Here is a 24938-nt window from a genome sequence, read left to right as displayed (position 1 = left end):
TGCCAACAAAGGTCCGTATAGTTAAAGCTATGGTTTTCCCAGTAGTGATGTATGGAAGTGAGAGCTGGACCATCAAGAAGGCTGATCGCCGAAGAATTAATGCTTTTGAATTATGGTGCTGGAGGAGTCTCTTGAGAGTCCCATGGACTGCAAGAAGATCAAATCTATCCATTCTTAAGGAAATCAGCCCTGAGTGCTCAGTGGAAGGACAGATCCTGAGGCTGAGGCTACAATACTTTGGCCACTTCATGAGAAGAGAAGACTCCCTGGAAAAGACCCTGATGTTGGGAAAGATTGAGGGCACTAGGAGAAGGGGGTGACAGAGGATGAGATGGTTGGACAGTGTTCTCGAAGCTACGAACATGAGTTTGACCAAACTGCGGGAGGCAGTGCAAGACAGGAGTGCCTGGCATGCTATGGTCCATGGGGTCACGAAGAGCTGGACACGACTAAACGACTAAACAACAACAACCCCTTTCCCCAAACCACCTTCTTCCCCACCCGGCTCTGCAACCTCTTTGAATTATTTTGCCTGGCTAGAATGGTGCCCTTCTGCTCTGACAATGCCAGGATAAAGAATAGAGAAGAATGTATGAGTGTGAGTAGAAACCAACTAGCTGTACAAAGGTGGAATTTGCATTCAATGCTCCGCCCACTTTTGCCTCTGGCCCTGCCCACCCCTGTTATGCGGCCCCCAGGAGGTTGCCCAGAAAGCGATGCAGCTCTTTGGCCTCGAAAACATTACCCAGCCCTAAGTTGCGGCACTGGTCATTCTTGATCGTCTGCATCACATCTACCTCCAGTTTGCCCCTTGAAGGTGTAAACAAGGCGTTGATGCAGGGCAAATTATCCCTGGCCAAGAGAGTCGAAACAGGTTCCTTCGTCTGTTTTGGGAGGAGCTTAGCTTTTTGAGTTAGGGATTTGGTCTGCAAATGAAGTTCCCTTCCTTGAATGCAGAACATCGTTTTAAATCCAGATCTCTCCCTCTCTCCCCCTCCCCCCTCCTCTCGCTCTCACACACATATACTGGTTCAACAGACCCATATTCTAAAGTGCAAGTACTTATTCAGCAACACATAATAGTCTTTTATGAGAAACAGTCCCTGGTTGTCCTGCGGTGAGAAGAGTATTGGGTCAGGAAGGTAACACAGATGTGGTTTTCTTCTTTTGCTCTATTATTGGTGTGTGTGTGAAGCTATATAGCAAGCCAATAACCCAAAATCTAAGCTCAAAGAAGCAAAAATATTACTATTTTTACTAGCCCCCCTGAGGCTAGGAATTTCATGTATAATACCATGACTTAACACATGCACATTTCTTGCAGAGATGCACGCAGATATCCAGAGTTATCATCCTTGAGCATTTATTAAGAAGCCGCCACTGCTGACTCCACTCTCCTGGGCCCTCTTTCTGGCACTTTCAGTGAAGCTTGTCTTGCAATTACCCTGCAGCACATGGGGCAATTACAATGAACTAGACTGAAGCACATGGAGCAATTCCAATGAGCTTACCTTCCAAGTCCTGGACTGCAGAATCCGGGACCGGCAGCCGTGTGACACCGGAAGTTGCATCGACGTAACGTCCGGTGTCGCTTTGCCCTTCTATGGGCACCAAAAATGGCCGCCGCCTGCTTCGAAAGTCGCTTGTACGCATGTCAGGAAGTGCATCGACGCAACTTCCAGTGTCGCTCCGCCCATCTATGGGCACCAAAATGGCCACCACCACCGCCGGAAGTCGCGTCTGTGCACTTCCGGACATGCATAGATGCGACTTTTGAAGCCGGCAACTGCCATTTTTGGTGCCCATAGAAGGGCAAATTGGAAAGAAAAAAATGGCCGCCGGCAGGAGAAAATAACGGAGAAAAACGGGAGACGAAGTGATACGGGGGACCACCGGGACGAGGTAAGTAAAAACTGGGGTAGCTATGGCAGCTATGCCAATGAGGCGTAAGGGGCAATCGTAGCAAGTTAGAAATCAAGGGGAGGACCTGAACCAATGGCTTCAAGTTACAAGAAAGGAGGTTCCATCTAAACATCAGGAAGAACTTTCGGACACTAAGAGCTGTTCAACGGTGGTCTGGATTCGCTCAGAAGCTGGTGGATTCACCTTCCTTGGAGGTTTTGAAGCAGAGGTTGGATGGCCATCAGTCATGGATGCTTTAGTTCAGATTCCTGCATTGCAGGGGGTTGGGCTAGATGACCCTCGGGGACCCTTCTGTGATTGCATGAGAGTTCCCACCCACCTGCCATTTGTGTCTGATGGAAACAAATAAAGAATGGAAGGGAGGAACCACCTGTTGGTATCGAGGACCAGCTTCTGGGAGTGGGCTGACCACAGGCATGCAGGATGGGGGGGGGGGGACACGAGGGACCTCTCCTACCTGGAACCAGCCCTGGTGGAAAGGAACATAGGAAAGAGTAATAGGAAATTGCCTTATACGGAGTCAGGCCATTGGTCCCATCTTGCTCAGCATGACTGACAGCGGGTCTCCAGATTTCCAGTCATCGGCCTTTCCCAGCCCTACTGACTTATTTTAATTTGTGTTTTTTTGTTTTTGTTTATTTCATTCACACCCCACCTTTTTCTCCAAGCAATGCCGCCGGGAATTGAATTGAGCACCTAGAATCATAGAATCACAGAGTTGGAAGAGACCACAAGGGCCATCCAGTCCAACCCCCTGCTGAGCAGGAAACACCATCAAAGCATTCTTGACATATGCCTGTCAAGCCTCTGCTTAAAGACCTCCAAAGAAGGAGACTCCACCACACTCCTTGGTAGCAAATTCCACTGCTCTTACTGTCAGGAAGTTCTTCCTAATGTTGAGGTGGAATCTTCTTTCTTGTAGTTTGAATCCATTGCTCCGTGTCAGCTTCTCTGGAGCAGCAGAAAACAACCTCCCTCCCTCCTCTATATGACATCCTTTTATATATTTGAACATGGCTATCATATCACCCCTTAACCTTCTCTTCTCCAGGCTAAACATACCCAGCTCCCTAAGCCATTCCTCATAAGGCATTGTTTCCAGGCCTTTGACCATTTTGGTTGCCCTCTTCTGGACACGTTCCAGCTTGTCAGTATCCTTCCTGAACTGTGGTGCCCAGAACTGGACACAGTACTCCAGGTGAGGTCTGACCAGAGCAGAATACAGTGGTACTATTACTTCCCTTGATCTAGATGCTATACTCCTATTGATGCAGCCCAGAATTGCATTGGCTTTTTTTAGCTGCTGCATCACACTGTTGACTCATGTCAAGTTTGTGGTCTACCAAGACTCCTAGATCCTTTTCACATGTACTACTCTCAAGCCAGGTGTCTCCCATCCTTTATTTGTGCCTTTCATAATTGCCTTATACAAAGTCAGACCATTGGTCCCATCTTGCTCAGCATGACTGACAGTAGTTCTCCAGATTTCCAGCCATCGGCCTTTCCCAGCCCTACTGACTTATTTTAATTTGTTATTTATGTATTTCATTCACACCCCACCTTTTTCTCCAAGCAATGCTGCTGGGAATTGAACTGAGCGCCTTCTGCATGCAAAGCAGAAGAAGCTCTTACAACGAGCTACAACTGTCCTCCTAAATTTACATCATCTGAGAAAATATTTGTTGTGATTGTGGGTGGGCTGAATGTGGAGGGGGGAGGTCTTTGGGGCCTTGGCAGACCAAGGGGCAGACTCTCTCTCTCTCTCTCTCCGGCCACAGCCTGTGGATGTTGAGGTGGACGGTCTAACCCACATGTGCACTAACGATTTGGCATCCTCTCGGTGAGCCGGGCGGTAAAATATTAGCACTTTTGGAAGGCTGACATCTGCAAGCCCATGAATCTTCTTGCTATGGGGTGCCAACACATCCATCAATCATAAAGACAGATGTGCGAGGAGCAGGCGGAGCTGCTCAGGGATAAGCTGCTGCCAGAAAGCAGAGCAGGGTTGGAGTGGGGTTGGGGGAGAGGGAAGGAAGATGTGTTTCTAGGCTCAGCCACATGTAGTATGGATATCCTATAAATCTCCCCAGGAAAGGGAGTCAGTCACATCTAAGCTCCCCTGGATTTCCATCTCCTTCCTTTGCAGTAAAGAACTCAACGTGAGCTGGGCTTGAGTCCCAGCGAAGACGGCTTCTGGGGGTGCCAGGTTGCAATTCTGAAAGGGAGGGGTGCTTGAGAGTTACAACGGCTGCCTTACAGAGCTCTGCAGAGGGGAATCAGTTAATCCACTGGGTTGTGTCCAGTTGAGACCCACGGACATTAATGGGTCTGTTGTTGTTGTTGTTTAGTCGTTTAGTCATGTCCAACTCTTCGTGACCCCATGGACCAGAGCACACCAGGCATTCCTGTCTTCCACTGCCTCCCGCAGCTTGGTCAAACTCATGTTAGAATAATAGAATCATAGAGTTGGAAGATACCACAAGGGCCATCCAGTCCAACCCCCTGCCAAGCAGGAAACACCATCAAAGCATTCTTGACATATGCCTGTCAAGCTTCTGCTTAAAGACATCCAAAGAAGGAGACTCCACCACACTCTTTGGTAGCAAATTCCACGGCCGAGCAGCTCTTACTGTCAGGAAGTTCTTCCTAATGTTTAGGTGGAATCTTCTTTCTTGAAGTTTGAATCCATTGCTGCGTGTCCGCTTCTCTGGAGCAGCAGAAAACAATCTTTCTCCCTCGTCCATATGACATCCTTTCATATATTTGAACATGGCTATCATATCACCCCTTAACCTTCTCTTCTCCAGGCTAAACATACCCAGCTCCCTAAGCCGTTCCTCTTAAGGCATCGTTTCCAGGCCTTTGACCATTTTGGTTGCCCTCTTCTGGACACGTTCCAGCTTGTCAGTATCCTTCTTGAACTGTGGCGCCCAGAACTGGACACAGTACTCCAGGTGAGGTCTGACCAGAGCAGAATACAGTGGTACTATTACTTCCCTTATGTTTGTAGCTTTGAGAACACTGTCCAACCATCTCGTCCTCTGTCATCCCCTTCTCCGTGTGCCTCCATCTTTCCCAATATCAGGGTCTTCTCCAGGGAGTCTTCTCTTCTCATGAGGTGGCCAAAGTATTGGAGCCTCATCTAATGGGCCTGAGTGAATCATACCTGTCAATTTCAGTGGGTCTACTCTGAGTGGTTGAATACAACCCATTATGCTTCCGTTATAACAGCCACAATAACAACAACAAATGGCATAAGTTGTTGTTGTTGTTGTTGCTTAGTCATTTAGTCGTGTCTGACTCTTTGTGATCCCATGGACCAGAGCACGCCAGGCACTCCTGTCTTCCACTGCCTCCCACAGTTTGGTCAGACTCATGTTGGTAGCTTCGAGAACACTGTCCAACCATCTCGTCCTCTGTCATCCCCTTCTCCTCCCAACATCAGGGTCTTTTCCAGGGAGTCTTCTCTTCTTCTCATGAGGTGGCCAAAGTATTGGAGCCTCAGCTTCACTGTCCTTCCAGTGAGCACTCAGGGCTGATTTCCTTAAGAATGGATCAGTTTGATCTTCTTACATAAGATCATGGCATAAGAAGATGAATGGTCCATCTAGAATTTTAGAGTTGGAGGAAGGGATTGTAAGAGTCATCTATTCCCTGCAATGCAGGAATCTAAATAAGACTGAATATGGGTGATGACCATCCAACGTCTCCTTTAAAATCTCCAAGGGAGGAGAGCCCACAAACTCTCTCTTCCACTATTGAGCAACTCTTGCTGTCAGAAAGTTCTTCCTTATGTTTAGCCAGATTCTCCTTTCTTGTAGTTTGAAGGCATTGGTTTGGGTCCTCCCCTCCAGAGCATGAGAAATCAAGCTTTCTCCATCCTCCATGTGACAGCCCTTGAGATATTTGAAAACGTCTACAATATCTCTTTTATGTCTACTTCACCCTGTTCTCACAGTGACCAGCCATATGCAAGTTTCATAGTTTGATTTTGGAACCAAGGTTCTGACTCAAGGCAGCTTCCTATTTATTCCTGACTTGACTCAAGCAGGGCTGGTCTGAGTCACTGTCTGGGCACGAGATGCCCTGACTACCCCCATGCATTTCACCTTGAAGAAAGGTGGGTCATAAATATAAGAAATCCAAATGTATTGTGGTGTTTTGCAGGTGCAAATCCATGCACTGTATTACTCACATCATAAATAAGTGTTCCATAAGCTGAGATGGCAGGGGGATGGACTAGATGACCCTTGGGTCCCTTCCAACTCTAAGATTCTATGATTCTTGGCATTCGCATGAAATCTGCCCAGAATAGTTCTGAAACTGACAAGATTCCTCTGCCCACAAGTGAAACTGACAAGGGAATGCAAAATTAGACAACTGTACGGGCTTCTCCAAGACCTCTGAGGTAGAGAAGCTTGCCAGTTTCACTTTATGTGCAACTGTCGAAACTTACACGGGCTTTCACACCCAACTGCATCTATTTTATTTTGTTTTTTTGCTTGCACATCTGGCGACTGATCGTCACCCCCTGCCCCCCCGAACAGAAATCAAATTGGATAGAATCCAGCATAAAGTGGGTCCAGGATGTTTGTCTGCAGTAGTTGAGCCGCAATATCTATTTTGGAAATTGAACATGACATTTTACTGCTGTCACAGCTGTGAAGAAACACATTCTTGCTTAGCTAGGAAGCCTTTCCCCCCAGTATGCAAGAAAGGGGATGTGGTTCACTTAGCAACCCTTAATAACAGCAGAAAACCTTGGTGTGGTAATACACTATTACAATTAAAGATGTGATTTCCTATGTAATACAGAGGTACCTTGAGTTACAAAAACCTCGGGTTACAAACACTTCGGGTTACATACTTTGCTAACCCGGAAGTAGTACCTCGGGTTAAGAAGTTTACCTCAGGATGAGAACAGAAATCGAGCGCCGGAGGCACGGCAGCAGCGGGAGGCCCCATTAGCTAAGGTGGTACCTCAGGTTAAGAACGGACCTCCAGAACGAATTAAGTTCTTAACCAGAGGTACCACTGTAATAGATATGCAGGTCAAAACGTTCACAACAGTATGGATTTGTTGTTGTTGTTTAGTCGTTTAGTTGTGTCCGACTCTTCATGACCCCATGGACCATAGCACGCCAGGCACTCCTGTCTTCCACTGCCTCCTGCAGTTTGGTCAAACTCATGTTCGTAGCTTAGAGAACACTGTCCAACCATCTCGTCCTCTGTCGTCCCCTTCTCCTAGTGCCCTCAATCTTTCCCAACATCAGGGTCTTTTCCAGGGAGTCTTCTCTTCTTCTCATGAGGTGGCCAAAGTATTGGAGCCTCAGCTTCACGATCTGTCCTTCCAGTGAGCACTCAGGGCTGATTTCCTTAAGAATGGATAGGTTTGATCTTCTTGCAGTCCATGGGACTCTCAAGAGTCTACTCCAGCACCATAATTCAAAAGCATCCATTCTTCGGCGATCAGCCTTCTTTATTGTCCAGCTCTCACTTCCATACATCACTACCGGGAAAACCATAGCTTTAACTATACAGACCTTTGTCGGCAAGGTGATGTCTCTGCTTTTTAAGATGCTGTCTAGGTTTGTCATTGCTTTTCTCCCAAGAAGCAGGCGTCTTTTAATTTCGTGACTGCTGTCACCATCTGCAGTAATCAAGGAGCCCAGGAAAGTAAAATCTCTCACTGCCTCCTTGGACGAAGTATGGATATGGAATGGATTAACTTCATAACAAGAGGACCACTGTAGTTAGCATAGCTAATGTTAGAGGGCTGAAACCTTCAGTTGTGTCTCGGAAGACAGAATAACTGCAAAACAGTTTTAAGCCAATTTATTCATTAATTACATTTATATTCCACCTTTTGAGGTGTCATGTGCTGGGCTCTCTGCTCCCCTTGTTTTATGCTCACAGCTCTCCTGTGAGCGGGAGAGGGGGGGGAGAGAGAAAAAACTGGCCCAGCGTCACCAACAGAGCTTCATGGCAGAATGAGGATTTGAACCCTGCTCCCCTGTGTCCTAGTCCCACTCTAAACATTAAGAAACAATAGAACTGCTTCAAATGTATTTTGGAAATGTTAGGAGAAGGAAGGCACATCCTACCACATGTGGTGGATGTGCAAGATAACGAAAGCATTCTGGGAAGTGATATATAATGAGTTGAAAAAAATGTTTAAAATAATGATAACCAGAGGTTAAAAAAATTCCTTCCAGGAGCACCTTAGAGACCAACTAAGTTTGTCATTGGTATGAGCTTTCGTGTGCATGCAGATACCATGCACACGAAAGCCCATACCAATAACAAACTTAGTTGGTCTCTAAGGTGCTCCTGGAAGGAATTTTTTTATTTTTTTTTTGTTTCGACTACATCAGACCTACACGGCTACCTACCTGTAACTGATAACCAGAGGCTTTTTTTATTAGGAATTTTAGGTGCAGAAATATCAAAGGAGCAGAAACGATTATTTATGTATGGGACGACAGCAGCGCAGATACTACTGGCCCAGACATGGAAAGAAAATAAAGTCCCGGCCAGAGACGAATGGTTGATGAAGATGATGGACTATGCCGAAATGGCGAATATGACTGGGGAAATCAGAAACCAGGAAGAGAAGAAGGAATGGGGAAAAATTTACAACGTACTTAAGAGAACACTGTAAACAACTAAAAACTTTGGCAGGATTTGCGTAATGCTTGCAATTTACCTTAAAAACTAAGGTAAAAATGGATTATTTAAGAAAAATAGACAAAATATGTGAAGCAGTCGGAAAAGATTGAAAACGGTATCCATGGAAGGGTGGAGGGGAGTCTAAGGATTCAGGGAATTCTGAATGATGATGTTTAATTTTTGAAGTGAAATTCGCAATTTAAAACTAATGAAAGGGTTTTTTTTTTAATTAAAAAACACACACATTAAGAAGTGCTGCCTGTCATAACTATGTCCAACAAAGGTGAGTGACACTCATCTAGATGAAGACTTGCTGCCTGTGACTCAGGAATCGCAATAGGATCCCTCCCTCATGTGCATGTGGTACATACCTGCCAAGTTCCAGCCTGAGAAATAAGGGACTGGACCGGAAGTAGCAGACCGGAAGTAGCGCTGCCGCCATTTTGGAACTGGGCGGAGCATGCTCAGAAGTGACTTTTGATGCTGCTCTGCCCTGTTCCAAAATGGCCCCCGCACCAGAAGTCACGCTGCAGCCATTTTGGAACTGGGCAAAGCAGCATCAAAAGTCACCTCTGAGCATGCTCCGCCCAGTTCCAAAATGGCCACCGCACCAGAATAAACCGGGGGAAAACAAAAAAAATAATCCGTTTTTTCAGCTGGGGACAGGTGTAAAAACGGGGGTTTCCCGGGGAATACGGGAGACTTGGCAGCTATGATGTGGTAATGCATTGGGTAAATGCTAAACATGGGTATCTCTACAGATCTAGTGTCTGTGCCTTATGTTGCCTCATATAACTTGGAAGGGGGAGCAACCCCCTCCTCTTACATACCAGGTTTGTGAATTTGCCACAGGAACCAGGAAGAGTGACGCTGCACACAAGTCCCGCTCTTAGGTATCCCATTGGGGTATCTGGTTGGCCACTGTGAGAACAGGATGCTGGACTAGATGGGCCACTGGCCTGATCCAGGCAACAGGGCTCTTCTTTTGTTTTCTTAAACTCTTAAAGAAGAAGAAGAGAAGAGTTTGGATTTGATATCCCGCTTTATCACTACCCGAAGGAGTCTCAAAGGGGCTAACATTCTCCTTTCCCTTCCTCCCCCACAACAAACACTCTGTGAGGTTAGTGGGGCTGAGAGACTTCAGAGAAGTGTGACTAGCCCAAGGTCACCCAGCAGCTGCAAGTGGAGGAGCGGAGACACGAACCCGGTTCCCCAGATTACGAGTCTACCGCTCTTAACCACTACACCACACTGGCTCTTAACTACGGTAGCTCTATCAACCCATTTCAAAAAAATTGATTGACTAGTTTTCTGCTCTCAAACCGGCTGATTAAAATGCCAGCTTGAGATATGAAGAATGTGCAAGAGAACCTACAATTCAAATTCTGGATGGATAGCCAGGCCAGCCTGTTGCACAGATAAGCTTTGTTGTTTACCATAGTCGTTTAGTCGTGTCCGACTCTTCATGACCCCATGGACCAGAGCACGCCAGGCACTCCTGTCTTCCACTGCCTCCCACAGTTTGGTCAAACTCATGTTTGTAGCTTCGAGAACACTGTCCAACCATCTCATCCTCTGTCGTCCCCATCTCCTTGTGCCCTCCATCTTTCCCAACATCAGGGTCTTTTCCAGGGAGTCTTCTCTTCTCATGAGGTGGCCAAAGTATTGGAGACTCAGCTTCAGGATCTGTCCTTCCAGTGAGCACTCAGGGCTGATTTCCTTCAGAATGGAGAGGTTTGTTCTTCTTGCAGTCCATGGGACTCTCAAGAGTCTCCTCCAGCACCATAATTCAAAAGCATTAATTCTTCGACGATGAGCTCTACAGTACCATAAAGTCGAGCTGAGCCAGAATGTCTCCCGCCAGGAGTGCCTCACTCCTTTTGCAGGCTGTGATTTGGGGTAATGGCAAACAAGCAGGTGTGAAAGTTTCACACTACTTATGAGCAACAAGTCGCTGCTGTTAGGCACCATTTCTTTCAAGACACCTTTCACCCCTTCCTCTTCTTTGCTTCTTCCGTCTGCCCTCACTCTGTTGCCGTCACCCTGAAGCCAAATCAGAGTGAGGGCAGCAGAAGGAGGATTCCTTACCCTCCCTCTCATTTGGCTTCTGGGAAGCAATGTTCCAAGAAACAAGAAGGCATGCAATTAAAACTTTCAGGTTTATATTATAAACTGCACAAATAGGTCTGCGCGGATCAACTCACAGAGCCCCAACTCGCACTCTTCGCGGGGGGGGGGGAGAGAGAGAGTCCCACCGCTGTCGTTCTGCCCATTTAAATTTGGTTTTAAAATATAGAATCTGAACATGCCCTCACTATCCAGATGGTAAGGCTACAAAGTTTCATGGTCAGATGCTGTGTTAGATTTATGATGGCCATTTCATTTTTATTTCAACTCCCCAATGCCTCTGACTTGTGGGCCGGCGATGCGGTTATCATATGTTCTGTATTTTCTGCAAAAATTCCCACTATATCTGGTTAATATCAGTTAGACAATTTCTCACAGACGCCGCAGAAGGAATGGCTCCTTGGGAGGGGTTTGACAGAGGGCTGGGGTGAGGGGGCCTTATCTTCCATGTTGTGCATTACACTGGATCAAATGCTGTCTCCTTTGGTATCTAAGGTATTTACTTAGCTGAGCAAAGTTTGATCGGTTCTTGTCCAGGAGAAGGGAGAGCAATAATAGCTTTTTCTACTTCGCTCTTGCTTTCTGGGAGAGTTGAGTTATAAATCAAACAGCACCCCCCCCCCCCCGCGGTTGCCTTTTTGATGAATTAATATCGCGAGTGACGACTTCTCCTTGACAGTTTGAGAGAGCCTAGAAGAATCTGGCATGGGGGTCTGGAATGGGAGACTAGAAAAATAACCCATGGTTGGCCTACAGGAGGGGTGGTTGGGGGAGAAAGAGAAAAGTCACCCCCTTGCTCCCCTTCGGAGCAGTGGAAATGTTGGCCAGCCAGTGAGATAATGCGCTCTCCAGATATTCTCCCGAAATACCCAGCATAGCACTGTGGTGTTGCCCTTACGGTGTACGAATAATAAGGAAGGGAAGGATGTGTGAATAAGTGCTGGTTCCAAGGAGGCAGGAAGTGGTGAGGGAGGATTATCAAGCGACAATACTTGCTGAGGAAATCATGCCAACCAAAACCACCACACAGTTCTCAGCTCTACACCCTCAGGGCCTAACATCTGCCATCTTGCCCAGCTCTGGTCAGATTCAGTAGAGCAGTGGCAAATCCAGAAGTATAGAGTCCCTTCAGGGTGGTCACAGCCACACACCTTTCTAAGATTATACCATCATCTTATAATTATCCAATAATTATAATCAGGGACAGGGACGGCCAGCCAGCCCATAAGACGAGTTGAAGCAGCTGCCTCCGGTGGCAGAAACTTCCTGTCAGGATGCTATCAGTGGCTCCCAGTTGGTTGCCCAGAAAAGTATAAAGACAAGGAAAGATTTCTTACCATCCTTTTTTATTTCAATATTTACAGAGAGAGGCTATAGAACCCAGCCTCTTGGATAATGGCGTTGTCCCAAGTGAATCTCTACACACTTCCTCATTCGTCACTTCTACGGGTGCTGCTATGTGCCCTCTGTCTTTGAGCTCTTTGCTCTCCTACTTTTAAGGCTCGCCGGGCTCTGGGAGATGGAGGGTCTGGGATGCTTTATGATGATAAATGCAATAATATGCAGTTGTCCCTTATGGAGATTGAACCTGCAACCTTGGCATTGTCAGTACCATGGCCCAACCAACTGAGCTATCCAGATTCTGAGATCCTTTGAATTGGAGAGGCGAGAGGTAGAACTTTGGACTATCTATGAATCCTTCCACAGCCAGGTGTTTTCCAGATGGTTGTACTCCCATCAGCCTCAGTGAGCACGGCCAATGGTTAAGGACTATGAAAGCTGTAGCATCACATTGGCTATCCTGGTTCTATAGGCTCAGCCACCAAACTGTGGCACATCTCCGATGGTAGACCATGAGACTCAATCTCAAATTAAATTTCTCTGTTTCTATTTCCTTTTTCAGTTGTGTTACTTTTTCTTGGTTACTATTTCTGTTATTATAAAGAAGTAAAGAGAAATCAATAATAAGAGACTCAATTTCAGGGTTGTGGTTTCAAGCCCCACATTGGGTGAAAAATTCCTGCATTGAAGGGGGTTGGACTAGATGATCCCCGTGGTCCCTTCCAACTGTATGTTTCTATGATCTCCAATTGTGTGTGTGGCCAGGGCCGGTGCTAGGGTTTTTCACGCCCGAGGCGAGATCACCTACTGGTGCTCCCCCCCCCTTATAAAAAAATAAATAATAAATAAAAATAAAAAGTAGAAAAAATAAAAAGAGAAAAGAGAAAAAAATAGAAAATAGAAAAAATAAAAAGTAGAAAAAATAAAAATAAAAAATAGAAATAAAATAAAAAACAGCTGAGCGGCCGCTCCACTGCGGCTGTCAGCTATTGAGCGGCTTCAGGCCGCTCTCCGGAGGTGTGCGCGTGCCTAGGGAGGAGCTTCACACGGGGAGCGCGAGCCTGGGGCGCCTTCCACTGCGGCTGTCAGCTGTTGAGCGGCTTCAGGCCGCTCTCCGGAGGCGTGTGCGCGCCTCAGGACAGCGGCCTGAAGCCGCTTAACAGGTGACAGGCGCAGTGGAGGTGGCCACAGGCAGCACCGGGGGGCAGCGGGCGGCGGGCAGGCTGGCCCGCGCCCCCTCCATTTTGGCGCCCTAGGCAGCTGCCTAGTTCACCTAAATGGACGCGCCGTCCCTGTGTGTGGTGGGGGACGGGGGGACGGGACAGCACTTCCAGCTGAAAGCCTAACATGTGTAAAACTCTCCTGAGAAATGTCATTAGGCTCCATATTTATTTGTTTGCTTATTGGCTTCATCTGACATTCCTGATGTTTTGCTGTGCGTGACCCTCTCAGCTATTCTAGTCGCTCTAAAACAAGCGGCAATTGTGGCTGGGTAGAACCTGCAGAACCAGAATTTCATTCAAGGCCTTTACAGTTCCTCCTTCATTGGGGACAGTGTTCTGATCCATTAACCCTACTACACTTTGGGGGTTGCAGCTAACCCCCTATGAAGAAAGCTTGAAGTGTTTGGGACGTTTTTGTTTAGAGAACAGGGGAGTAAGAGGTGACACAATAAAGGTTTTAAAAAGGTAAAGGATCCCTGGACAGTTAAGTCCAGTCAAAGATGACTATGGGGTTGTGGCGCACATCCATCTCGCTTTCAGGCCGAGGGAGCTTTTCGAGTCATGTGGCCAGCATGACTAAATGGCTTCTGGCGCAACAGAACACTGTGATGGAAACCAGAGCACATGGAAACACCGTTTACCTTCCCACCGCAGCGGTACGTATCTATCTGGCGTGCTTTCAAACTGCTAGGTTGGCAGGAGCTGGGACCAAGCAACGGGAGCTCACCCCGTCGCGGGGATTCGAACCGCCGACCTTCTGATCAGCAAGCCCAAGAGGCTCAGTGGTTTAGACCACAATGCCACCCGCAACACAATATTAGCTGATAACATTATGTATGGTATAGAGCAGGCATCCCCAAACTTCGGCCCTCCAGATGTTTTGGCCTACAACTCCAATGATCCCTAGCTAACAGGACCAGTGGTCAGGGATGATGGGAATTGTAGTCTAAAACATCTGGAGGGCCGAAGTTTGGGGATGCCTGGTATAGAGAGAATGGAGAGAGAAAAGAAAAGTTTCTTCTCCATCTCTTATAACACTAGAACTCATGTATATACATCCACATTCTGTTCCCTATAAGCAATTATCTGAAATGCAATTTCATCTTTTGACCAAAAGATCAGAGTACTAAAGTTGTTTCTAATGAGCTTAAGAGGGTTGCTGTGGGTGAGACTCCAAGTCCCAATTGTTGGAGAAGCTAAATCTCATAATTGCTTTCAGCAGGTCCTTTTGCGTGGTGGCTCTGCAACTCTAGAATGCCGTCCCTCATAATGCACACTGAGCAGCTTCTGTGCTTAGCTTTAGATGTCCTAAAAATAATAATGTTCCTATCCCACCAGACTTTTAAATGTGCTTTAAATGTCACACTGAATCTGCTTACATTACAGGTCGTCACTATGATTTTTAGTTACCGTTTCTAATTGGTTGGCTTTTGGAGATTTTGAATTGTTTGCTTTTAAACTGTGTTTTTTTTAATGCTTTGATTATGAGTGCCTGTTAAGCAGAAAGGAAATTTAAAAATACGCTTCAAGGAATGTGACCTTTTAATGTCTCTATGATTAAAAGAGTATATTCTTATTTTTGTGAGCTAGAAGCCAAAAGTTCCTTGTTAATAAAACTCAGGCTGAGCCAAAATGAGTGGGGGTAGTTTTTTTGAGGGGGAGGGCATTTGTCAGCATTGAAATGTACACAGCAATTTATTTCTTTTGGGGTTTGCTTGCCTTTGCATTCTTGACTGGTTGGGATAATTCTTGACCTGTCCAGGGAGCATTGCTGAAACTCTAGATCAATCCTGCTTCTTTTTACTGGCATCACTAATTGGCTATATGTCATTATGACACCATTGCAATCTCTCCGTGGTTCCTCATTGGCTAGCATTACTCTATAAAGGGGGGGGTTGTTACATTCTAGTAGCATCAGTTTCAGGCAGGCACCCCCAAACTTCGGCCCTCCAGATGTTTTGGACTACAATTCCCATCATCCTTGACCACTGGTCCTGTTAGCTAGGGATCATGGGAGTTGTAGGCCAAAACATCTGGAGGGACGCAGTTTGGGGATGCCTGGTTTCAGGCAACAAGGCCAGTAAACAGCCACACACAAAAGAGGTGACTATTCTTGGCTGATATGGGGGGTGGGAAAAATTTCAGCCCCCCCCCCAAAATAACTGCTTTCACCCCAAGAAGCAAATGTTCTGTTAGAAATGGTACAAGCTATTTGATTTGATTGATTTCCTAAAATTTATATACCTCTTGATTGCAAAAAACCTCAAAGCAATTTACGAAAGATAAAGCAGTATAATCAATAAAAAATACAACCCTGCTTTGCAACATACAAAAGTTAAAATACTATTTTTTAAAAAAGTTATGTACGTCCTTGTTTTTTTAAAAAAATAAAAATATTGGTAAAGTTGAACCAATCATTTTCAGAAATCTGAATATGCTTTTTTTGAATTTTGCACAACTTCAAATCTGGTATGAATCTATAAAAGGCATGTTTAAACCTTTAAATATGAAATCTCATTATTAGCCTGTCAAGGTCAATAATTTTCCAACTCCCTTTTCACCCTCTGAAGTCTCTGCTGTTGTTTTTAGCGCTGGATGCTGAGCAAAATCCCAAGTTGTTGTGATGCTGTCAGAAGAGATTTTGTGGTGACTGATTAAAATAATGGTAAGCACCACTCAATGCAAATATTAGATCTAAAGGGGGGAAGTTTAGAAGGAATACATTCTAGCCCAAAGGGAGGGCAAAGGAAAAGAAGCGAAAGAACCTCTGTGGGAACAAAAGGCTAAGAGCTCAAGCCTAGTTCCTAATGTGCTAAGATGATTGAGAGAATTAAAAAGAAGGCAGGGTCGCCTAGTGGTTAGACTGTTGGACTAATACCTGGAAGACCAGGATTCGAATCCCCACTCAGCAATGAGGAGACACGATCTCTCAACCTAACCTCACAGGGCTGTTGTGAACATAGCATGGGGGGCCACCCACACGCCACTTTGGAATAGGTGTGGAATACATGTAAGAACAACAAATAATATTTCTGACATGCTTGGGAAGTTTTCTTTCCAATCCAGAAAATTGTGGGGTTATTATTATTATTTTGTCTTGCCCTTTTCTGTTGGTTGGTTTCTTTTCCCCACTATCACAGGCTCCTTGGATTTACCTCCATGAGGAATAGAGAGTTTTTAAAAAAGATGGAGTAGTCAAGATTCTAATAAAATCTGGGGTTGTACAATCTTCTGTTACCTTAACCATGCCTCGTTTGGAGCCAGACAATCTCTCTCTCTCTCCTCCTTTTGATTTTGCCTTCATCTAGGACATCTTTACCATTTAACTGACTCCAAAAACAAATCCAGAATGTGTTGCTTTGGGTCACTATCCAACTTACTCCACAATTTTCCATCCTTTCGTCTTTCTCCTTCTCCCCTGATTAAACTATTTACGTATTTGACAAAAGTTTCCAGCATCAATTAATTTGAGAAATAAAAGCATTTCAGCTGGCTGATCAAGGGATGTTTTCCCCTTTAGGGAGAACTTGAATAAGTTTTTGATTCAATTTTATTATTAAGATTTTGGAGTGTTTTAAATAGAGAAGAAAATGTTGTGTTTACAAGCGCAAATTCCAGGCTCGGCATTGCTAGCAGATGTTTGCACAGAGAGAAGAAAATGAGACTGAGATGTGGCTGAATGTAACATGAGTTGTAACCAAGCCAGAGAAGAAAGAGCCTGGGTGCTTTGAAGGTGCAAAGAGAAGCCTACATTTGGAGTCACACTGAATCCAAAGGGGGTGAAGAATATAGAAAACTCCCCCAAACCCAGCATGTAACCTCTCTAGAGTAGTTGGAGAAAGTCTCTACATTCATATTTATGCATGATTTTTGGAGTGTTCAAGCACCTGAAAGTCCACTCCATAATGAAAGGGAGGGATTTTAATTCATAACACAACAATGTAGCCTATATGGTCTTGGTCTTGCTGCTTCCATACGACATTGGTGTCCATTAGCGACTATGGCAACAAGTCACCTATACTTGGCCAAGTCTTTAGTTATGCAAAGGCCCTTTCTGCCAGCAAACGGACTGTGCCAGGCTATGCACTTAACAAAAGCAAACCGGGTGTGGAGCAGGATTCTGTACACAATGAAATCATAATGAAGGCTTGTAAATCATAGAATCATAGAGTTGGAAGAGACCACAAGGGCCATCCAGTCCAACCCCCTGCCAAGCAGGAAACACCATCAAAGCATTCCTGAGAGATGGCCGTCAAGCCTCTGCTTAAAGACCTCCAGAGAAGGAGACTCCACCACACTCCTTGGCAGCAAATTCCACTGTCAAACAGCTCTTACTGTCAGGAAGTTCTTCCTAATGTTTAGGTGGCATCTTCTTTCTTGTAGTTTGAATCCATTGCTCCATGTCCACACTTCTCTGGAGCAGCAGAAAACAACCTCTGGAGCAGCAGAAAACAATATAAGTAGGATGAACAGCACAAAAACAACACACAATTGTATACACAGAGAAAACCCTGCAGGACCAATTGCAGTCATCAGCAGTCTTTAACAGCCATCTACAGGTTTACCACTCCCATCAGCCCATCACCCATTCCCACCCACCCCAACCCCCCTCTGTATATACATAAGGGTCTGACTCTTCTGTTTCAAGTGTAACTGAAGAAGTATGCATGCACACGAAAGCTCATACCAAAATAAAAACTTAGTTGCTCTTTAAGGTGCTACTGAATGAATTTTTTTTATTTTCCAGGGAATCATAGTTTCACATGAGAGACTTCACAAGGTGGTGGGATTTGGCAAAATAGAAATCATACAACCCAACTCTGCATGTCTTATTGTACGAGGGGCGTTCATTAAAGATTTCCCCATATGTACTTCCTGTGGACTGAGACAAACAAAACTGGGCACAATTATTAGTCCTTCTCTACACACCTAGTCAAACACTTCTCCCATCACTTTATGTAGCTGTGGAGACCTCGTCTGTAGAAGTCGGCAGGCTGTGTCAGAAGCCACGACTTGACCTCAGAAATCAGCACTTCATCGTCTAGAAAAAGCTTGCCCTTCAAAAATAACTTCATGGTCGGAAAGTGGTGGGAGTCCGATGGTGCGAGCTTGGGAGAATAAGGAGGGGTGAGGATTTCATAGCCACAGGACTGCGCTTCTGTCTGAACAACATGTGAGTTGCGAATAGGGACACTATCCTGCAGGAGGCGGACACCTTTGGTCAGCATATCACGCCTCTCGATTTTGATGGCCTTCCGCAATTTCTGCAGAAGTGAAGCATCGTATGTCCCGGTAATTGTGGTACCCTTTTCCAGGAAATCCATCACCACTACTCTGCGCTGGTCCCAAAAGACCATGAGCTTGATCTTGCCCACTGATGGTTGAACACGTGCCTACTTTGGAGGTGGTGAGGCAGAGTGCTTCCATTGTTTGGAAATCAGAAACAGACTGGAAAGCTTAAAACCATGGAGAGACCTGGTCTGAATAAGGACATTGGATTCTTAACTCATTATACATGATAAAGCTTTCTTTAGCCATCTCACCCATTGCTTTTTCCTGCAAGACCAATTGCAGTCGTTAGCAGTCATCAACAGGTTTACCACTCCTATCAGCCAATCACCCATTCCCACCTCCCTTCTGAGTAACACCCCTCCCCACCCTCTGACTATACATACGGGTCTGGTGACATCTGTTTCAGTGTATCTGAAGAAGTGTGCATGCACACCAAAGCTCATACCTATGACAAACTTAGTTGGTCTGTTAGGTGCTACTGGAAGGGTTTATTATTATTATTATTATTGCAGCAATTAAGTTCTGGTGTTTTCTAGGACTGTGCAAAGTTACACTCTGACCAGGGTGGAGACAGCCTTGGATTGCCCTAGATCACCCCATGTGAAGAACAAATTGCTGAAGCAGAACCCAGCAGCCTGCAGGATCAAATCCTCCGCTCACCAGCTGCTCGATTGTAGGTTCAGTCCTGCCCAGCTTGAGTCGTGTGCATGTGTTCCACTGCCAGGATCAGGCACACACAGCCAAATCTCCTTCTTTCTGTTGTCCTGCCCCCTGACAGCCCTGAATTGCCCCAGGAGGCCCAACCCGGGGCAATCTGGAATGGACTCTACCTAGCACGACCGAAGTCTGGATTCCCCCAAATCACCCCAAATTGGTTTGGGATTTGGCCAAATCTGGTGACCAGCCCTAGTGTTTACCATCCAGCCTATTATTATTATTATTATTATTATTATTATTATTATTATTAACCTGAAGGAGCGTCTCCACCTCCATCGTTCTGCCTGGACACTGAGGTCCAGTACCAAGGACCTTCTGGCGGTTCCCTCGCTGCAAGAAGCCAAGTTACAGGGAACCAGGCAGAGGGCCTTCTCGGTAGTGGCACCCGCCCTGTGGAACGCCCTCCCATCAGATGCCAAAAAAAAAAAAAAAACTACCAGACTTTTAGAGGACATCTGAAGGCAGCCCTGTTTAGGGAAGTTTTTAATCTTTAAGAAATTAGTGTATTCTGATATTTATGTTGGAAGCCGCCCAGAGTGGCTGGGGAAACCCAGCCAGATGGGCGGGGTATGAATAATAAATTATTATTATTATTATTATTATTATTATTATTATTATTATTACCTCCCTGTATTTGGAGTGCAATAAATGAAGCTGCCTCTCACCTAGATGGATGTTTCTTCTACTACTTGTTTGCTTTTATTAGCAGCACCTGCTTGTCTCTGCCAATAACCGATATTCTCTAGGCACTTAACAATAAAATTCAAAACCATGCAGCTTAAAACCAGCGGGAGGAAAAATCAAAACAGAATTAAAATGCCCGCCACCGCTGCAAGTTAAAATAAACAGAACCACCAGCGTTCAAAGCAGTTGCAGAGCGGGGCTTCGAGGCGCTACAATCCTTTAAGATTGCAATCCCTTCCAGCGTTGCTGGCCCTCCTTGGCATCAGCATTCAGGGGTGTCAGGCTGAGGTCTTTCCCAGCCCTGTAACTGGAGATACCTGGGGTTGAATCTGAGACCTTCTGTATGCGAGGAATGTGCTCTACCACGAAGCTACAGACCCTCCCTATAATTAAATGGTGGGGGGGGGGTAGAGAAGCAACGTACCAGGGATCTATGGACCCCATAGGAATTAACACAGCGGGGATCGCGTGCCAGGTTCCAGATACCATCGCTGTAACCTGTTAGCTGCAATCAAGCAGAGGGAGTGTGGTGCAGTGGGTAGTGAAAGGACCTGAGCCCCTAGGAGTTGGCTCCCGTGGTAGTATAACTATGGAACTCACCTCCACAGGAGGCAGTGATGGCCACCAACCTACATGCCTTATTTCCCACCATATTTTATCAATGGCTTTTTTATATATTTTTTAAAAAAAAGTCTGGATGGATGGCTTTAAAAGAGGATGAGACAAATTCGCAGAGGAAAGGGCTAGCGATGGCTACCAGCCAGGACATGCTTCTGGATGCCAATTGCTGGAAACCACAGGAGGGGTGAGTTGCTCTTGGGTTCGAATCCTGCTTGCGGGTTCCCCACAGGCTTCTGTTTGGCCACTGTAAGAACAAGATGCTGGACTAGAGGGGCCATTGGCCTGACCTGATCCTGCAGGTCTCTTCGTATCTTCCTGTGTTCTGAACTGTCCGCCTGGCTGCCCACTTTCCCACTTTCCCTTTTTTAAAAAAAAAAAAATCAAATAGGATGCCTCTCACTCTCATCTCTACTTCTTTTAACAATGCTGGAGAGAGAATCGGTCCCAGGATGGAAGCGGCCTGTGCGTGTTGCCTGTGTCTTTTTTCCTTTTCCTTTTTTTTTTCTTTTATTGCGTCTGAGTGGAGGGGTATGGTCCCTGTTAAGCGTTCCTGCGTAATCGCTTCCGCATGATGGCTGGAGAGGATGCCCTGCCATGCTCTTAACGCTGTCGCCTTCATCCCGCTCCAAGAGTTGAAGGGGGGGGGAATGTTAATAGTTTATTCCTGCTTTGAACATGTGCAAATTCCGTATCTGGAGAGGCTTGGCAAACGCCGGGAGAAAAACAGCACAAATCTTGATACGCCCCTCTCCGCCGCAATTCAAACAGTTTCATCGTCAGGAAAAGTGAGCACGGAGATGACAACGAGGGCAGCACAAAAAGAAAAGAAAAGAGGGGGGAAATAAGTGCGGCAACAATCCAAAAATCTCCAGTGTGTTTCTCTCTCTCTCTCTCTCTCTCTCTCTCTCTCTCTCTCTCTCTCTCTCTCTCTCTCTCTCTCTCTCTCTCTCTCTCTTCTCTCTCTCTTTCTCTCTCTCTCTCTCTCTCTCTCTCTCTCTCTCTCTCTCTCTCTCTCTCTCTCGTTTCTTTCTTCTTTCAAAGATTGTGACTTCAAAGATTTTTGAAAGGGTGCGCTAGGAGGATGTGGCGTTTGGTTGAACACATGGATGGAAAGTGTTTCGGCTTTGATCGCTATCAGATGTGTGTAGAGAAACAACAAATATTAATTCAGGCTTTTGGGGGGGGGAGAGGAGAGATGGAGGGTCTGGGTGTCAGTCATCCGTTTCATGAAATCATAGGGCTGGGAGGGAGAGGGAGAGTTGCGTCAGGGACACTGTCTCAGTGCGCCACCCATAGCAAAGCCCACAAGCCTTCAGAACCTTCAGAAAAACTATGTGGCCGTCCTGTAAATGGAGATGGACTCTAAAGAGGGACAGTATTGCTGGCAAAGTGCAGGACCAGGGAGCCTTCTGACAACAAGGAAACAGACTGGAAGATGACTCCAACTCTACAGATGGGGATCACAGAGAGATGTTATGGGATTATCTAAGGTGTAGGCATGGGTGTACACAGGATCAAAACTAGGGGAGGCACACCAGCCACGCCCCCCACCCCCAGCTACCCGATTGGCTGGCTGGCGATGACGTGGCCGGGATCCCCCCAAGAGGCGTGGTCAACGTCCACGTCCATGCCCCCCAGAGGGGAGGGGGCCGTTTCCATCCATTGCCGAGGCGGCACACAGAGCCACCCGCGCTTGTGCTTCTGCCTCGCCCGCTCCTTTGCCGGCAGTGGTGACTAAAACGAGGCAGCCCACACTCCTTCAAGTCACAGCAAGCACAGCACAGAAAGTGCTGCCCCACAATGCTCCGCAGCACCTCATTAGCATACATGCAAGTTAGCCCAGGTCCAGGTCCAGGTTTCCCTTGACGGAGGCAGCTTCGCTTCCACTGCTGCCATTTCATTTCAGCCGAGCAGGCCAAGGCGGAGCACAGATGGCAGCGTCCCTGCCTGTCGTGCCGTGCTCTCCAGCTGCCCGCCGTGCCTGGCCCTGCCTGGCAGGGCACCGGACCATTGCGGCTGGTATAGTTAAGACGGCCCTGCCCGCTGCGGCAAGATCATGTACCCGACCGAGAAGGTGAACTGCCTTGACAACAGTGTGCGCTGCGAGCTGTTTTATACCATTCCCCCCCTTTTTTGCTTCTAGGGGGGCAGCTGCCCCCCCTGCCACGTGCTGGATACGCCAATGGGTGTAGGTGATGCCTGCTTAGCTGAGGGGTGAGGAAACTTTTCCAGCCCTAGGGTCACTTTCCTTTCTGGTCAACTTTCCAGGGCCCACATGCCAGGTGTGGGTGTGGCCAGAAGGAAAAGTGGGTGGAGCAACACATAGCATCATAGAGCTGTAGATTCATAGAATTGTAATAATAATAATAATAATAATAATAATAATAATAATAATATTTATACCCCACTCATCTGGCTGGGTTTCCCCAGCCACTCTGGGAGGCTCCCAAAAGAGTATTAAAAATACAACAAAACATCAAACATTAAAAACTTCCCTAAACAGCGCTGCCTTCAGATGTCTTCTAAAAGTCAGAGAGTTGTTTATTTACTTGATATCCAAAGGGAGGGCATTCCACAGGGAGGGCACCACTACCAAGAAGGCCCTCTGCCATGCTCCCTGTAACCTCACTTCACGTAGGGAGGGAACCGCCAGAAGGCCCTCGGAGCTGGACCTCAGTGTCTGGGCTGAATGCTGGAGGTGGAGACTCTTCTCTGAACGATGGTGGTGGAGACTCTCCTTCAGGTCTACTGGGCTGAGGGTGCTTAGGGCTTTAAAGGTCAGCACCAACCCTTTGATTTGTGCTCGGAAACGTACTGGCAGCCAATGTAGGTCTTTCAGGATCAATGTAGGTCTTTCAGGACCAGTGTTATAGAGTCTTGGCAGCCACTCCCAGTCACCAGTCTAGCTTCCGCATTCTGGATTAGCTGTAGTTTCAGGGTCGCCTTCAAAGGTAGCCCCACATAGAGCGCATTGCAGTAGTCCAAGCAGGAGATAACCAGAGCATGCACCACTCTGGAGAGACTGTCTGTGGGCAGATAGGGTTGTAGAGTTGGAAGGGACCTTGAGGGCCTTCCAATTCAACCCCCTGCCATGCTGGTATCTTTTGCCCAACCTTGGGATTAGGAGTCTCCTGTTGGAAGGGATACCAAAGGTCATCTAGTCCAACGCCCTGCAATGCAGGAATCTCAACACAGTTTCCTGATGCAAAATATTGGTGGGTGTGATATTGCATGGTGCATCTTATAGAAGGCATGCCATTGGGGATGGGGAAGAAATTCGATTCTGAATCTGCCTTAATTCACATTTTCCCAAAGGACAAGTGAACCACAACACAAACATCCTTTGAAATCCAGGCTTCTCCTGATTCTGCAATGCTGTTCTCCAGCCAAATAAAGTATACATGATGTTCATGACTGTGCACCTAGACTGAGTTCAGGAAGCAACCATCCCGCAGAGTGAGTCTCTTTGCAGCCTTAAATTACCTGCTACTTTTGGCCCTGTTTTTGTTCATAATGCTCTTCCGGGCGATGCAGTTGTGGAGCCAATCCACAGATGAGAAACAAATCTATTTCAGAGTGATGGCAATGACAACCCAAAGATTCACTATTCAGGACAGGAAACACCAGGAAGTCAACTGTTGGGCAAGGGGAAAGAAGGGGTGGAGGGTCGGAGAACATTGACGGGCTAAATAAACTCTTTTTCTGTCAAAAACATTGATGCCTAAGCATTCAGTAGCACCCTATACATTTTATATTGAATGCTCACTGAATATTCACTTTTGTCAACTATTCACCCGATATTTTGTTGAATTTTGGATATTTGTAGATAGTTATTTCCTGTTTATTTTTTGACATGGTTAAGTTGACGGCAGAAAGTGAGGAGGAATTAAAGAACCTTTTAATGAGGGTGAAAGAGGAGAGCGCAAAATATGGTCTGAAGCTCAACATCAAAAAAACTAAGATCATGGCCACTGGTCCCATCACCGCCTGGCAAATAGAAGGGGAAGAAATGGAGGCAGTGAGAGATTTTACTTTCTTGGGTTCCATGATCACTGCAGTTGGTGACAGCAGTCACGGAATTAAAAGACACCTGCTTCTTGGGAGAAAAGCAATGACAAACCTAGACAGCATCTTAAAAAGCAGAGACATCACCTTGCCGACAAAGGTCCATATAGTTAAAGCTATGGTCTTCCCAGTAGTGATGTATGGAAGTGAGAGCTGGACCATAAAGAAGGCTGATCACTGAAGAATTGATGCTTTTGAATTATAGTGCTGGAGGAGACTCTTGAGAGTCCCATGGACTGCGAAAAGATCAAACCTATCCATTCTGAAGGAAATCAG

This window comes from Zootoca vivipara, chromosome 12, assembly GCF_963506605.1.
Source record: "Zootoca vivipara chromosome 12, rZooViv1.1, whole genome shotgun sequence".
Classification (NCBI taxonomy): Eukaryota; Metazoa; Chordata; class Lepidosauria; order Squamata; family Lacertidae; genus Zootoca; species Zootoca vivipara.
This window is presented reverse-complemented; position numbering follows the sequence as displayed.